At 45.8% G+C, this 18300-nt stretch overlaps 1 long non-coding RNA gene across 1 annotated transcript; it reads right to left on the reverse strand.

The window, feature by feature from the left end:
- Positions 1-11880: 11880 nt before the first annotated feature.
- On the reverse strand, positions 11881-12410 carry LOC123064945 (uncharacterized). The gene is made up of 3 exons (XR_006430852.1): positions 12278-12410; positions 12030-12109; positions 11881-11919 (listed from the first exon to the last, which is right to left on the reverse strand). It is a non-coding gene; the product is annotated as an uncharacterized lncRNA (long non-coding RNA).
- Between the last annotated feature and the right edge of the window lie 5890 nt (positions 12411-18300).

Raw genomic sequence — 18300 nt, forward strand, 5'->3', positions numbered from 1 at the left:
CACTACCCACGCGCCCCGTCCGTTGCCTCACTGTTTCGAAAGCTCTAGTGGTAGTGCTGGAGGCCCACCACTACCCACGCGCCCCGTCCGTTGCCTCACTGTTTTTCAGTTGATCTTTTTCAAAGCTCTAGTGTTTCAGATCCATGGCGATGTGTAGGCAGGAGGTTTCCTTGGGGTAGAAGAAGGGGAGATTTGGGGGAGAAGGTGGAGAGAATGGTTCCTTGGGGGAGAAGGATGGGGCAGAGAGGGAGGGGAACCACGTGATTGCGATGGGAGGGGCGGGTTGGAGGAGAGATGGTGGCCACCAGTCTCGTCCTCCCATCGCGGGTGGGATCGCGCGTGGGGGGGGGGGGGACCAGGCGTTTCCTTTTTTGCTGGGGTGGACCAGAACCTTCCAAATCTGGCAGCAACTGATTGCTGGGTAAGGATCCGTGGCAACCTGCCAGATTTGGAAGGTTCTGGTCCACCCCAGCAAAAAAGGAAACGCCTGGTCCCCCCCCACGCGCGATCCCACCCACGATGGGAGGACGAGACTGGTGGCCACCATCTCTCCTCCAACCCGCCCCTCCCATCGCAATCACGTGGTTCCCCTCCCTCTCTGCCCCATCCTTCTCCCCCAAGGAACCATTCTCTCCACCTTCTCCCCCAAATCTCCCCTTCTTCTACCCCAAGGAAACCTCCTGCCTACACATCGCCATGGATCTGAAACACTAGAGCTTTGAAAAAGATCAACTGAAAAAGAGGTGCGTTTTACCCTTCTCCCTGTTATTTCTTCATGGTGGATCTCCCACAACCTCCACCCCCAACCCCCTGCCACTCCCCTACCCCTACCATATGTCCAAGATGATTCTTCTCTGTGCTCTGTTGTTCTTCTGTACAGAAGGAGAAAGATGATAAAAAAGTAAGCAACGAGATCTATGATGAGTAGGAAAATGTATTGCAAAGCACGAGCAAACAAGTTCAACATAATTAGGGCAAACACAAATCTGGCGCACATTGTATGCAACAAACGCAGAAAGTACAAAAACCAGGATAGTTGTCTAATTCTTGAAGGCAAAGTAGACATCATAGATGTATTTCTTAGGATTTTTTGAGCAAGAGTATGCATCAATGGTAGGCAATCGTTGTTTAAAATGTAAGCAACTAGGAAAAATATATTCGGACTATCGTTTCTGTTTCAAGCAAAAAAATAACATGGGGGCAGCATGTCAGGTTGGTGGGCAAATGTTGTTAAAAATGCAAGCAACTAGGTTCATGTTCTTGCTAGCATCTTTGTTTAAAAGCAATTGTTTGTCAGGTGAGCAGGCAACTGTTGCCAACAATGCAAGCAACTAAAGAAAAATGTGTCAGTATGAGCAAGATCGGGACTGTCCAGGCATGCCACCTGTTGCCACATTACTCATGGCAAGTATGCATGTGCTTAGAGAAAAGTAATGTGCATGGTGAGCAAAGTGTTAGTTGTTTGTGCCCTTGTGCTTGTACTTGTGTTGCCCAACTATGATGGAAAAATGCTATGTTCAAAGATTGTGATAACAGTACCTTGAGCTTGTGGTTGGTGCCACCTTCTGCTGCTCCAGCTCACGACCCCTCTATTAGCCTGCAAGTGTGTAAGAAGTGGAAAAAAACGAGACAAAAACCGTGGGACGGTTGCTCATGACATTGAAACACATGGGGTGAAGAACCCCAATTAAAAAAGCAGAACTGGTCATATTTTGAGGAAAAGAAAAACACAAAACAAGTCATTAAGTAGTTATACTACTAGAAATATATCAACACTTTCCAATACATTTGCAAACTACAGATTCGCTGGGATTGTCATCTTATATTCTTCTGATAATACTCCCACTCAATATTCATCTGCACCTCTTTCCCCCCTGACCCTGATTTCTCCACCTGAAAAAAAGAAAAACGTTTATTTGTCATCTCTGATTCTGTTCTATTGATTGGTGCATGCAAAAAATATGAAATAAGACATTGCTGCCTAGACATTCCAATGCACTCAGTTGGTGCCTAGGCACTTGATTTTGTTGCCTGAAGTTGATGTATTATTCCTACTTATTTCGTCAGTAGTTGATTCCATCTTCTAAATTGTGTGTTTGTTATTTGCCAATTATGCAGGAGATGATTGACCTTAACGAATTGCCGGATGACCTTAGTTGGGACTTGCCAGCCAATGTTGGAGTGGACAACATTGAGCCCATGTACTGCACACAACCTTCTACGCAAAAGGCACCCCCACTGAACAATGTCCATGAGTTCATGTCTGACTCTCCAAACCCTCCAACCACGCAGAATGTTGCTGACCCTGCCATGCAAGCAATGCACACAGAAGAGCACACACTTGATGACACAGATACTTTGGGTGCAACAGGTGGGACTGCTGGGCATGAGGGTGCAGGGGGAGACGCTGACAACGATAATGAAGTGTGGTCCTAGCCAAAGGAACCTTCATTAGGTACAAGGTTTGACACTTTGCAAGGTGCAAGAGAACACTATAATGCTTATGCTCAGCATGTGGGTTTTTCAATCAAGATGAACACTTCCAGACGGTCTACTGTTACTGGCGAAATAGACAAGTATCAGTTTGTTTGCAACAAGTTTCGCAAACCGAAAAACGATGACCACGGTACTGTGACCGCACCTAGCGTTGAAATGCTGGAAGACAATGATGATGCTGATGGTGGGAATGTTGATGATGGAGAAGACAATGTAATTGTGTTTGCTGATGATGATGCTGACAAAAAGAAGAAGAGGAAGAAACGGAAAAGAGAAAAGATAATACAGACTGGGTGCAAAGCAAAGATGATAGTCAAATTGATTGATGGCCGTTGGGAGGTCACTTATTTTATTGCTGAGCATAACCATCCATTGATTGAGAAACCTTCATTGACTAAATATTTGCAATCGCACCAGGGCATACCACCAGAAGAGAAGCTGTTCCTAAAAAACCTTCATAATTGCAACTTAACTACAGGTGAGTGGGTGCCACTAGAAAAAAGTTGCTTGGATTCAGTGTTTTACTGCTTTGCATATGGTAGGCGATAACAATATGGAATATTAGTGCAACGAAAACTGGTTACACAAGTTTCTGATTATTAAGTCAGACTATTTGTGGATGGTAGACAAATTATTGGCTGGTTCTTGATGCTCTGTCTTTTTCAAGATTTCTAGTGAACTGTTGTAAGAAAATGCAAGCAACTAGATTTGGTTGAAAAAGTAGATATATTTCTTACTGATGTTTCTGTTTTTCTGTTTTGAGCATGAGTATGAGCATGAGTAGGTAATTGTTGTCACAAATGCAAGCAACTAAAAAAATCCAGTGTTTTATATCATGCCATGTTGGCTGTTAAAAAAACAAAATTGAACTAAAGATGCCTGAAAAAAGACTAGTGGTCTCCATTTTAGCGAGTCTTGTGCCCATAGGGTTTTTATTTGCATATAATTTTCCTATTGGGAAGGTTTTAAATCGCCCAACCTTGTTTTTCTTTTTTGAGCAGGCCGAATGATGCACATCATGTCGGATTACTATGGCACAGAGTTGATTGTTCCTTATACCGACAAGCACATCACGAACCTGAAGTCAAGCTTGAACAGGGATGCAACTAAAGAAGGCGATATGATTGAGACAGTTGCCTATTTCAAAGATATACAGAAGACAGATCCAAAATTCTTCTACAAGGTCAAGTATGATGCAGAAGACAAAGTTGAGAATATATTCTGGGTTGATGGACCAGCACGAAAAGCCTACAAAGAAGCCTATCATGATTGCATATGCTTTGACACGACATACATGACTAACATGTATAACATGCCGTTTGCTCCATTCATTGGGATAAATCGTCATGGGCAGACATTCATGTTGGGGTGTGGCTTTGTTAGGCAGGAGTTAGAGACAAGTTTTGATTGGTTATTTGGTACATTTCTTGAAGCAATGGATGGTCTAGCACCAGACAACATAATCACTGACCAAGATTGGGCGATGGCACAATCCATTGAAAACATTTTCCCTACTTCTGTGCATCGTCGATGTCGGTGGCACATAATGAAGAAAGCTCAGGAAAAACTTGGTGGCTTAGTTGGAAGGAACCCAGGATTGTCAAAAGATTTCAATGATATAGTTGACTTTAGCTTCACTCCAGGAGAATTTGAGACAAAATGGACAAGCTTCAAGGATAAGTGGCCTTTTATTGCTGGAACCCACTTTGATAAGCTGTATGAGTACCGGGCAACATGGGTGCCTTGTTACTTCAAACACCGGTTTTCCCCTTCTTGCAGTCTACCTAGAGAAGCGAAGGTTTTAATGTAGTTCTTAAGCGTTATGTGAACCCGCACAACTCTGTGTTGAACTTTGTTAAGCAGTATGAGAAAATACAGACACATGTGCTTGTCCGTGAGGGCGGAAATGACTATAGGACAGACCACTTGGAGGTTGAGTTGTGGTCTGATTTCCCAATCGAGAAACAAGCCTATCAAGCCTACACTAGGGACATTTACCTCAAGTTCCGAACCGAGTTTGCACTAATTGGGAAATACAATGTTCGTCCGCATGGTGCTAGTTTGTTTGAGCTTTACCCAAACAGAGAAGGATGGGTTGGTAATTATGGTTCTATAAGCTATTATGTGACAACAGAAGTCGAATCTGGTGACTACAAATGTGACTGTTGCAAGATGACCAAAGATGGAATGTTGTGTTGCCATATTTTGAAATTTTTTACACACATTGGTGTCGATGCAATTCCTGCCCAATACATACTAAGAAGGTGGACAAAGCAAGCAATACCAGGTGCTGCACCTTCTATTGAGGCAGTGCCGGATGAGATGCCACCGCAATCGAAGAAGCTAGTTCGTCAAGCAAACTTGTCAATGGATTTTGCTAGTCTAGCTCGAGTTGCTTCTGGGTCAGATGCTGGTGCGGCAATTTTGAGGAAGCACATGAGGGCGGCACATACAGAGCTTAATCATTTCAACAAGACCAAGAAAAAAAAACAAAAAGTGACTGCTCTGCCCATGGCTGGTCCTGCACCACCTCAGAGTCGTAGTACGGCACACCCTGGTCACATACCACCAACTACCACTGGTCCTATGGCAGCCAATTCAGCTGCTACAGCAACACCAGGCTCAGGGTGGTCTACGCCAATTGCAGGGGTCCTAAGGATCCACCTAAATCAACAACTAAAGGCCGTGCGAAAAGTAAACGGTTGCAGTCAGCACTGGAGTTGCATCCGAAGAGGAAGAACAAATGCTCCTTCTGCGATTCATCTGAACACAATGCAGCAAATTGCCCTGGTCGTTTGGTTTGAAGAAGGAAAAACAGATGACAACAACTAGATTCCTGTCTTGGAGTTTGGGGCAAACTCTTCCTAAATCAAGAACTAGAATTCATGTCTTCTTCTGCGATTACCATAGATCATAACCCCCACCCCATGTTAGGCAACTCATATATGGGTGTTAGACAATTTAAGCTTGGATGTCAGGCAACTCTTGTGCCGTATGAGATGTAATATTTAATTTTTGTGACCTTTGTACTAATTCCTGTCTTGGTGTTTGGGTCTTTGATTCCTTCTTTTTTCAAGACAATAAGTTGGACAATAACTTGACAGTGTAATTTTTTTTAAAAAGGTACTACAAGCTATCTTATTAATACTAAAGAAATATATGGTGCTGTGTGACAAACCTGTACCAAGTCAAAGCTTCAAAATAGCCTGCCATGGTGCTTTGTTGGCAACTGTGTTAATTAAAGAACTCGTGATGTTCTTCCTGATGTTGGGGATGTCTTTCGGACCGAAGTTTGGCAAGTTCCTTGCTTCCCACACACTCGCTATTGTCGAAGTGAAAATGCCGCAATCATAACTTGCAAAAACATAAAAAAAACATGGGTGTGAACTTCTGGACATTTTATGAAAAAGCATATATAGAAGCACGAAGAAGACATGTTTCTGTGATGGACAATCAATGAAAGGAACTCACTCATTATCTTGTTTTGGAACATCAATTTCCTTCAAGCGAAAATCATCCAAGCTTACGCATGATTCATGGTAGTGCTGGTCCCACAATGAACGCACTATTGCAGCAATCAATCTAGCGTTGTCATCAAGAGTTTTGCTCTGTGCCAGGCTCCTCCATGAATCGAACACCTCGAACCTGCGGTCCCTAATATTGACATTGAAAAGCCAGTAGTGGTTCGCTGATACAAGATTTGCTCTGTCTAAGTTCTCTAGAATAGGGAACATGATCTGCATGACGAGTGTGTAATCAAAGAAAAAAGAGCAATTCAGGAAACATTTTGCTATATATATGCCAAATGTAAACAAGACAACAACATTGTACTTGGTACTGACCATATCCTTCCGATCCAAGTGATTTGATTTGTTGAATCTGGCATTTATCTCTTGAGTGTTCCAAATCATTTGCTGCAGCCTTATCTGCCATAATTATGAAGAATAAGAATAAAACAAAAATGCAAATGCACATCATAAGAGGGCAACTTTTTTGTTAAGGTTCTAGCAAAATGGAGCTACCGTTCAGTTTTTGTTGAGCTTGTTGGTGTTGTGGGCAACTTGTTAGTAAAAGTCTAGCAAAAAATGGGAGGGAGTCGTGTTTTTCAATTTGAGGGGTTTTTGGATATCCTAAGAAAATTGGCTGGTGTATGTAAAGATAATAAGAAAGGGGATATAGCAATTCTTACAAAAGAAAAGGGTTGTATCAATTTTTGTTGCCTTCTAGAAATTCTTACAAAATGCAAAAAAAGAAAGGGTTATAGCAATTTATAATGAAAAAAAGTTGGTTTAAATGGAAGAATGCTGCTCAAACTGCTTAAGAGCAAAAAGTAAAGAAGAGAAAAAGGTTATGTACCGAAAATCTGACGGGCATGATTATCTTCTTGGAATTTGCAGGCAAGTCCCGCATTATAGCGTCGATAATTAGTTCGAACACGTGCGACTTGACATGACCGGTCTTTTTCATTGAGCCAACGAGTTCTCTGAGTGAAACATGGTAACCGCCGTAATCAACAATAGTAGGGCTGCATGAAAAAAAGCAACTCATATAAGTCATATAGAGTATGGGTAATTAGGTGTAAGTAAAGAACAAGAACTACATTAGAATTGTGATTTCACTATCCCTTTTAGCTGCCTTTGTTTCATTCATATATGGTGTGCATAAAAGTTGCCTGCAGTCATCACATCGCTTGCATGCAGTTTACACATCACTTGCTTAGGGATTTGGTTGGTGTTTGCCTGCAACATATATTTGTTTTGCTTGCCTTCCTGTAAAATAAAAAGGGATAGTGAGTGTAAGACAGGCAGTGATACCTCATGTCTTCAGGTCCAGACTCCTCCTCACTCAGTCTTGCATGTAGAAGGACTGCAGCATACAGCCTGTTTACTGCTGGGGTGCAGTTAGAAAGCCTATTCTCATTGTAATCCACAAAAGGTGACCTCTTGCATGCTGGTGGCTTGATGATGCGTCTCTCAAATTTGTTCGTGATTTCTCCTGAGCTGCTACTGGAACCAACTTCTCCATCCTTCCCACATGTTTTCTCTGGCGTTTGGAAGTTGGTAGGTGATAAGTTCTCCGTGCTATACTGTGTCCTTCTGCCTTGAGCCCTTTTCTCTGCTTCTTCACACGCTAAGTCAATTTCTTCTAAGTCCCAAAGCAAATCATCATCAGGGATTTCGATGACCATGGATGTTTTTTCCTTTGCTTCCAGGTACATGTGAACAATGCTTCTGCTTGCACTGTTGATTTGTTGTGACAGTTGAACTTCCAACACACCTTCATCAGGGATTTCGATGACCGTGGGTGTTTTCCCCTTTGCTTCAGGACACATGTCAAGATTGCCACTGCTTGCCCCGATGATTTGCTTTGACAGTTCAACTCCCAACACGCCTTCATCGATGCTTGTTCCCGAAATATCAATAGACTACAACTCATAACCATTTTGTTGGCGACAGTCATCAAACATCCCTGCAGGCCTTGCCAAATCTTCAACCATGCTTGGTCCAAAAATTTCATCAAGCCCTATATTGAAAGGAGGTGTAGGGCAATATTCATCCCCCATGGCTATGGTATTGCCCAGCCGACCTTGATCCAACTTGCTGCTTGTAACAATGCACTTTGCAAGGATATCATCGATTTTTGCTGCTTCACTCAATTCTACCCTAGGCATTTCTGGTGGCTGGTTTTCCTTGTTTGCTGTTGTTCTTGTAATACTCTTTTCGTTCTTCTCGATGGCATCTTGTTTTTGTTGGCCACAACCATTGATATCCCCAAGTGTTTCCCTCTTTCGTACCATTGCTGGGTGATGCTTAGTGCTTGGTGACTTCTTCAAAATAGTAATTTGGGCAGATGCAAGTTGTTTCAATGTAGCCTTTGGTTGAATGTGCCCCTCACTGGCCTCATTATTGCCCTTACTTGCCAAAACTAGAAGGAGTGTTTCATTTGCAGTTTGCTCCACTGTATGTGTGTGAAATTTCCTTAAGTGTTCCTTTCCTCCATCATAAGGTTTGTTTTGAACCCCGTTTGCTGTAACAAGTGGGCCAGCTGACTTCCCTGGCAGACTTGCCTGTATATGGCAATGAGTTGCACTACTCTTGTTCTGCGTTGCCCAGTCTGCACTGGTACTTGCCTGCAACTGCTTTACATATGATTCCTTTGCATCAACGGACAATTTCCTTGCATCTGGTGCTGAGTTTCTTGAATGGGCAACTGGGTCCTCCCTTGGCATGCTTGGTTTGCTTGAATGATCAAACCCAGGGGTTGTCTTGCTGCTGGTCATGGTTGCTTGTATTTCAAAGGTGGGTGCCTGATTCTCTACTGTAGTTGCCTTCTGAGTTATACCCACCTACCTGGTTCCTGGCATTTGGATGCTTTGACCTCTTGCTTCATTCCTGCTCATGTACTCAGCTCCCAGCTGATCCAAAACATCACATGTTACAATGGTTGGTTGATATATGAAGGTCACCTTCCTTTGTTTCTTCGGTGGCTTTGGTGGACGGCCTTTTGCTGCTGCTACAGCGACTTGATGCATAGGTCCGGCTGCTGTGGCCATGTGACTTAAATCACAAACTTGTTGCATCAGTTCGATTCGTGTCTTCCGGGGGCAGATATCTTCTAGTCTGAATTCAAATGTTTTCTTAAATTCCAGACTGTCAATCAGCTCTTTAAAAATCCGATTCATTTCCCAACAAACAGATAAACCATCTGACACATAGGCGACTTCCAGCATCGGGAAGTCGGGAGGGGTGCCCTCCTTTCTGACATCTAGCTTCACAAGATCCAACAACGAAAATGGTTCTGGGCTTTCAATCTCTTGACTGTTTTGTTTCCTCTTAATCCAATACTGCATAGATGCACCCTCTTTGCTTCCGGAGTCGTTTTCAGCTGGCTCATGACTCCCATCCTTGGCCCGATCTTCATTAGTGCCACCACTATGACCTCTGCCAGTAGTCTGGTCACCAGACCCCCCATTCCCGCCACCACCATCGCTGCCATCGTCGCCCTCCTTGTCCTCCTCATGTTTGTTCACGTCATCCTCCTCATCTTCTTCTTCTTCCCCATCTTCATCCTCCTTCTCATCTTCCGTCTCAATGTCTCCAACACCTACCTCTGCTTCCTCCCGTCGTGTTTCTTCTTCCTCATCCTCCTGGTCCTGGGCATTGTCGCCGCCACTGTTGGTATCTCCATGCATGTTCCCATCACCATCATCATCATCGCTGTCGGAGTCACCTTCAGCACCGTCTGATTCTTCACTCTCGTCTTCTTGGCCATCGTCTGTGTCACTCCCTGACTGGTAAGATTCTTCATCACTGGGAAGTGTGTGGGGGTCATTTCCACCGGCGTCGCGCCTTTCCCTTGAACATGAACTGCTTGGACGAGCAACATTGTCAGCTGCTGGCGCACTAGTTGTGCCGCCATTGTCGTCAAGTTTCCCAATTCCCTGTACAAGCTTGCCCATTGAGTGTGATATTTCAGAACATATTTCATGCACCATCCCGACAAGCTTCTTTTGTTTCTGCGCACACCAGAAGAGAGAGAGAGAGAGAAGACATTGGGGTCACGTATATTAGAACAAGTACAAAAAAGGCAAGCAAAAAGAGGAATGTATAAGCCAACTCACGTTTGAGTCATATGAGTTGGGGAGCCTTGCTGCCACGAACTTTGTGACGTGATCAAGACTGCCAAATAAGCTTTCATCAGCAAAGCGAGCGAACTCGGTCTTGAGCTATAATTTGAAGTGTGAGAAAAATGCAAACAAAAATAGAAGTCCAGAAAAAAGGGAAAGAACCCTGGTGAGTACGCAACTTTCTCTATTCAAGCTATTTGTGAGTTGCCAAGCATTAAATGTATGGTTGCCTGAAATTATAAGTCTGTATTGCCTATGATTGGTTTAACAAAATAACAACACATGTTTTGCCTGGGGATAACACAGATCTGGTGAGTTGCTTAGGAAAAAAATGTGGTTGCCTAGTTAATGATAGTGTGTTGCCTGATAATTGCTTGGCAAGTTACCAGACTTCTATATGACCTCCTTACAAAATTGAAAGAAAACTAAAGTGACTGAATGATCATGTGCTTCACAAACATAAGAGGAAACTTACCCGCAACTTGCCAAACTCCCCCCGGCCCTTTTTGTCCTTCTTAATGACTTTGGAAATAAGATCAGAATCCCAAACCGACACTCTTGGAACCGTGCTTGCGATCGGTTCGCCCACATCCAATGAGTCCAGATATAACAGCTACATGAGGCAAAATCAAACACAAAACGGAAAGAATGAGTAGATGAACAACAAGAGCAGGAAGATGAAAAACTATGGAAAAAAGGACAAAGAGCAAGATAGACTTACAACTAAATGCATGACGCAGCAGCAGACTGCGTTTTTATCACCTGCTCCCGCGAATGCCAATTTTAATTGATCTACTACAAACTGGCATACATTCATCTCCGTTATTGCATCCACATGCATCACAGCAGGAAAACACCGTGGGGATATGTTTAAACTTGTGGTAGGAGCAAGGAAACAGGAGAATGCAACTGCCAAACAAGCACGCAGGAATTGTTATCTGCTGCCCCAGCCATATCCTTGATCATTTTGCACCAAGCTGTTAGTGTTGGTGAGCCTTTCGTACTGATCTTCAAGATTTTGTACATTTTGGATGTGTAATCTGCTCTATTCTCGTAGCAAACCTTCCTCCCCCTGTTTGGCAGACCCCATATCCTGTGAACACTTGCTGCATCTACTGGAATCTTGCCCCTCTCTGGGATAACAAGTTGGGAAATTTCGGGGTCGTAATGCTTCATAACCACTGACTTAAGTCTCCTGGCATGCTACATGTTGCAATCTGCAACAGACCTCCAAACTCAATTCGAATTACCTCGTCCTTCTGAAATTGCACTAAGTCTTTGTTTAGTTTGAACAACCTTGCTGGTGATGCCCTGTTCCTGCGACCCTACAAGTGTGTAAAAATGGGCTAAGTTAAACTTTGTGTGATAGAAATTAGCAAGTATCAATATTGTTTCCATGATGATGCAATGTTTCTCCTATACATAATACCATCATTTTTTCTTACAACTTCAACATGCTCAAAACTGCTAGTGGCCTTGCTTACGCACGATTTAACAGCCAAAAAACACACCTAGAATTGGTAAAAAATGACACATTCATCTCGCAACTTCTAAAAAGAACGCACAAAATCCATACTGCCTTGACTGTGATGAATGAATACCTCATTTCCGGATGTTTTTCGGTGTTTTGGCTGTGATTCACCCTCCTCTGTGACCTCCTTGCCTTCTGAGTCATCATCTTGTGCACTGGCATTGCTGTCTATGTCTGACGGGCGCTTCCCACGACAAATTATTCCTTTGGTGCGCATACACTTGTAGCCAATTATATTTGGGTTTTGTTGCTGTAGTGAGTGTGCCTGCATTGGGGGGAAAATTTGATCGTCTGTTTCGCATTGCAAAAAGGTCACGGAACTCGAGCATGGCAAACATGACAAACACTCCACCGTGCCACGCTCAGAAGTCTTACCTCTGCTCCTCGTACACCCTCTTGGTTTGCTTGTAAACCCTGACCATCACTTTCCTTCATTGCCTCGGACATTTTGGACACTGCAAAACACATAATACAGTATTTTCAGGTTGCTGATAAGAAAAGGACTTCACTACTTGTAACACTATAGGTTGCTTATAAAAACATGAAAAAATACATTTCCTAGAGCTCGCTGATGAACCATTAAAGCAACACAAACTTGGTTTAGACAACAAAAACAAACTTACGCAGGTGCTGATTAGGCAACTTTGGTTCGAGCTAACGAACAACTTCTATGATGTTTCGAACGCTGCCACAACAATCTGTAAAATTCAGCAAACTACACCATCATTAATAAGACATCTTATGTATTAAAAGAAAAGTTTGGGCATCTTAAAACTTGTAATCCTCTTATACAATTGGCAATTTTGCTGTTTTGAAAAAATTGTGATGGAAATATACAACACAGTAAATAGATGTCCATAACAGATACATGTAGAAAACAACAAACAAAAACACTTGTCAAAGCACAGCTATGAATTCTTATCATGAGTATAACGGGGAGACATGGTCCAGGTAGCACCATGTGTGGTGCCAAACACAAGGCTAAACAAAAAGCAAGTATTTCGTGAAGTGGTCAGTTGTAGTCTGATACTTTAGCATATGTGTTGCAAATGGCGACCGCTTATCAAAGCTATTCAATGAAAACCGAACTACACAAACTCCTTTTAAAGTTTCGGCAACTCATAAAGCCACAATCAGGCAACTCATGCACAAAAGTCGAAGCAATTCGGTTAACAGCCCCAGTAAAGGTAGTTCAGACAGCTCTAGCAAAGTTTTGGCAACTTAATCAACGCTGAACGGGCAACTTGTATACAATGTCACATCAACTCAGTGAACGCCCCAATGCCTGGTAGTTCAAACAGCTCTAAATTTGCCAACTCATAAAGCCAAAATCAGGCAACTCATGCACAAAATCGAAGCAACTCCGTAAGCTGTTCGAGGCAACTCTTCAGAGAGTTCTATTTCGCCACCTCAAAATAGCCTCAATCAGGCAACTCTAGCGCAAAAATCGAAGCAACTCCATAAGCTGTTCGAGGCAACTCTTCAGAGAGTTCTATTTCGCCACCTCAAAATAGCCTCAATCAGGCAACTCTAGTGCAAAAATCTAAGCAACTACTGAAAAAAACCTAAAGGAAGTTCACCAAACATCTGCCAGAAGCAAATGCCCATCTCAGACCAAACAGATCTGCACGAGGACTGATAGCACGCCACCAAATCCCTCACGGCATGACCCCGAGATTCCCCACCACGAAGGCACCATGATTCATCCCTAACTGAAGCAAAAACCACTACAACCTATGGGCGCGTGATTAAATCCACCTCCATGTTCGCATGAATCCCCGCTAAATCCAAACCCTCTACAACGGAGCACACGAAGAAAAGCAGAGAGAACGGCAGCGATGGGTGCATACCTCAGGATTCCAGAATCATCCAGAACGCTAGGACACCGGACACGCAGCGCCGTCTGCGACCTTCAGCATGCACCCTTTTTGCCCCTGTGCGCGACGAGATTGGACCCGTTCCGCCGTATTCTCCGGGGGCCGCGCGCACCTATGCACACTCGCGGGGCTCTGTCGCTCAATCACTGCCGCCACGCACGCCCTCCGCTCTCCGGCAGTCGTCGGCGGCGTCGGCGGTTTAGGGGCCGCGGTTGAACAGCGGCTTGGGGGATTGGCGTCGAGGAGGGAGGGAGAGAAGGGGAGAGAATGGGGCGGATTGGGAGGATTGGCGGTGGCAGTTTCGAATAGTGAGGCAACGGACGGGGCGCGTGGGTAGTGGTGGGCCTCCAGGTGAATACGTGTCAGCGGGGGGAGGATGAACCGATCATCCCGACCAGGAATACCTGGGTTCGATCGCGCCGATCGGACGGTGCTAAAAGGTGAGTGCTGAAACGTGACAACCAGCACTCAGTTGCTTTTTAGCATTTAGGTAAAAATCATATCAAGATCTGTAGACCATAACAACGACTACAAGCGCTGCATCGAGCTAAAGGCGCATCGTCATTATAACCCCTTCCTAGTGCGGAGCTGGGAAAAACTTACAATAGTAGACAATCGGTAATACCACCCCATGACCCTCGAAATAGGCTTTCATCCCACTTTATAAATAAAGCAACTGTCCATACAATCCACGTTCAACCACACACGACAAACAACGGCTGGGGCCACAATACAGTCAAGCCCAAGAAAGCATAAGAGAAATAGGAAAAATGCCACCTAGTGGCGGCCGCAAGGCGGCACTACAGGGAGGAAAGTCGACGCGCCGACGCCAGAAGCGCATCCATCATCAGGCCGAGTCGGTTTCGATCACGGTGCCTCGAGAGCGGGTGCCAGTGCTGCAGGAAAGCCCGGAATTTGAAGAGGGAGTCAGACGCCTTCCTCGGAAAAACCTTCTCGATCACCATCTTATTCCTAGTCGTCCAAAGAGTCCACGACAATGCCGCGAAAATAAGCCAAAATAGGCGCCGATGTCTTGACAACGGTAAAGCTCTATGTTGGAGGAACTCAGCAAGGTTTAGGGCCTCCCAGTCAGGCCCCAACACCTCGCGGACATATGTCCAGAGTACCCTCGCTGCGGTACATGAGAAGAGGATACGAGTCCCAGTCTCCGGTACCGCACATAACGGGCAAATACCATCGCCAGGTCCGTTCCGCTTACGTACCTCGGTCCCCGAGGGGAGGCGGTCCTGTAGTAATTGCCAAACAAAGATCTTAATTTTTAGGGGGACAGGGGCTTTCCATAAAGGGGACATCCAAGGAGTGGCCTGTGGCGGGCAAAGGGCGTGGTATGCCATGCTCACAAAAAACTCCACCGTCGGTGCAAGCCACAAGGAAACCGTGTCCTGGTCGTCCGGGAGCACGAGAAGGAGGGCAACCCGCAGTCTAGTCCAGTCGTTATAGTCGGCTTGCCCAAAAGTGCGGCGAAACTCAATGTTCCATTGACCAGCTTGGAAAGCCGTAGCCACTAGGACAGTCGGGTCCACACATATCGAGAATAGGCCAGGGAAGGAGATGCGTAGGGCCCCAGCTTCCAGCCAGGGATCCAACCAGAATTGGATCCCCTTCCCGTTCCCTAATGAGAAGGAGATCCCTAGGTGGATTTCCTCCTTGATCCTTTGGATGGCGTGCCAGAATTGTGAGCCTTCCATCCAGTTGCAAGCTAATAACGGTTCACCCTTCAGATATTTCGCTTGAATGAGCTGGGGCCATAGTCCTCCCTCACCACGTAGGATGCGCCAAACCCATCTCAACATGAGCGCCACATTCATTCGGCGGGAGGCAATAATGCCCAGACCACCACGGTCCTTGGGCAAGCAAATATCCGCCCCATGACCCAGCCCTAGGAAACCAATTATCATGCAATTTGTCTACCTTCGATCCATCGCTGATGGCATATGATCCCATGCGGCCATGCCTCAACAAGTCCCTCCCATGCATAATGTTGCGCCATATAGAAGAACAACCCTGTGGGGATAGCACTGACATGATATCCGAGTCTCAGAAGTACCCCGCCTTGAGCACGCGCGCACACAATGAATTAGGAACCACAATAATTCTCCAGATTGGTCTGGCTAGAAGGACTCGATTGAAAACATAAAAAATTCTAAGCCCGAGACCACCTTCACACTTTCTTCTGCACATCTTGTCCCGCGCTGCCTAATGGACTTTCCTCACACCGTTGGCCTCTCCCCACCAAAATTTAGAAGAGATAGATTTCAGGTTTCTACACAATTCTTGTAGAGCTGAAATCATCTCATTGTATACGTAGGTGTCACATGCGACGCTGACTTAATGAGAACTTCTCTTCCAGACTTGGATAAGTCTTGTCCCTTCCACCCTGCCACTTTTGATCTGAGCATTTCCGAATATGTCTAAAACATCCCTCCTCCTCGAAACAGGTTTTCGCCTCGCTTTGTATATAAAGCAACACCCAAGAAAGTACACGGCTGAACGATACAAGATGGTGAAGTAGTCCTTTTACAGACCTGATCTTGAGATAACCGACACACGCAGAATGCACGCGATTACACTACCAATAACAAGCGCTGGAAGAACTAAACACCCCCACACTACGACCTAGCACACATAAGCTTCACGACAACGCCCCCAAGAGGGAGAACAACATAAAGCTTCGTCGTTGACAAGTCCACACCGAACAATGGTCTTCACCCAGAGAGCCCTGACACAGAGAGAAGAACCACAATGACGTCTTCAAGAAGAGTGAGGCACCCCACGGGTGTCGCCATTATTGGCACCAACTCACGGAGCTTTCGCTCGACAACTCACTCGTGCCACAACAAGGCCGCCTCGAGGAAAGCGATGATGTCAAATCCCCAGATCCGGATCAGGGCAATGTCCCTCGGAGAGAGAGGGCATGCCCGAGCTACCCGCCGCAACACCTCCCGATGCCCACACAACCTAGGAGGAGAGCCATCACCATCGTAATGATGCCCGTTGAAGAGCAACCATGCGGACCCCCATCCGTGGCCGCTGCCCCGGCATCCCTGTCGCGAGATATCGTACGTCGCTCACATCACAACGCACTCAACCACAGTAGAAAGAGCGATGACACTCCATCTACTCCTAGCCCGGCATCAGTCCCCAAGTCTGGGCAGGTACCTCCACCGTAGGAGGCACCCACACCTGAGTCCCATCCAGTGCCCAGTGGACTAGGGGACATGACTCCGAGTCTGTCGACAGCCGCCGTCAAGCCAGCCCCGAGCCCTTGTCCAGGCGAGCTCACACGACACCATGTTCATGTCATTGACGCTGATCCGTGCACTGACGCAACGCTAACACGACGACCACCACCGAGCACCATACCCGCGAGGTGAGCATGTATGAGCACCACCCGCGAGCACATCCCGGGCCAAGCCTGACCTCTCCTACCTGAAGCACAAACTCTGATCCACCTTGGGGCCCGAACTGGCCTGCTCGAGCACGAACCCTAGATCTGAACCTACCCATCGACCCAAACTCCGGAGAAGGAGGCCACCACCACCACCGCGCACCACCCGCACTACACCATGCGAGATGCACAACCCACACCGTACACTACAAAAAAATACACTTCTGTGATGATACGTGTTTGTCACAGTAGGTCGCGTTTTTTGTCATGCATGTACATCCATGACAAATTTATGATAGAATCTAGATAGTCATACCTGTGCTGTCGTAGAAGTGTTCCATGACATTACCAAAATTATCATCACGGAAGTGTCTAGTTCCATGACGATAAATCGCACGTCACAGAAGTGCTTTCGTCAAGGGTGACCAACACGTGGCATCCACCGTAACGGAATGTTGTTACGCTATCGGGTCGGGTTGTGGATCCGATAACCCGTTAACAGCCCCGACCAATGGGGATTTTCCACGCGTAAAATCGTCATTGGCTGGAGGAAACACGTATTGGCTCATCGTTGGGACAGATGTCATCCACTCATTGGACAGAAGGCGCCTATGATACGTCGACACGTGGCACGACCCATCAAGTTTAAATGGGCTGGCCCAACTAAAGGCCCACAAGATTTTGCGGACCATAATGGGCCGGCCCAGCTAAAGGCCCATGAGATTTTGTGGACCATAATGGGCTGGCCCATCTAAAGGCCCACAAGATTTCGTGGGCCATAATGGGCCGGCCCTGGTAAAGGCCCACAAGATTTTTGTGTGCCATAATGGGCCGGCCTAGGTAAAGGCCCACAACATTCTTGCGGATCATAATGGGCCGGCCCGGCTAAAGGCCCATGAGATTTCGCCGACACTAATGGGCCGTCGCAGCTATAGGCCCACAAGATTTTGAGGACCCTAGTAGGCCGACCCATTAACTGGCTACCATGTTTTGGGCCAAATGTCGGCCCATATTTGATCCGGTCCATTAATGGCCTGCCACGTTCCAGGCCTAATAATGGCCCATATGAGATCCGACCCATTAAAAGCCTCCCACGTTCTAGGCCAAATCCCAGATCAGGTCCGACCCTTTAAGAGGCTTTGGCCTCAATTATGGCCCATATCAGATTTGGCCCATTAACTGAACGCGATGCTTTTGGGCCCACTTGCAAAAGGCCCATTTAGTAATTCAGCCTGATATTAGTTTCGGCCTGTTAAGGGCCTGTTTAACATTTCGGCCCTATATTAATTTCGGCCTGTTAAAAGCCCGTCATATAGTTGGGCCTAACTACGGCCCGGTTTGCATCCGGCCTGCTCGCAAC

Source organism: Triticum aestivum, chromosome 3B (assembly GCF_018294505.1).
Source record: "Triticum aestivum cultivar Chinese Spring chromosome 3B, IWGSC CS RefSeq v2.1, whole genome shotgun sequence".
Taxonomy (NCBI): domain Eukaryota; kingdom Viridiplantae; phylum Streptophyta; class Magnoliopsida; order Poales; family Poaceae; genus Triticum; species Triticum aestivum.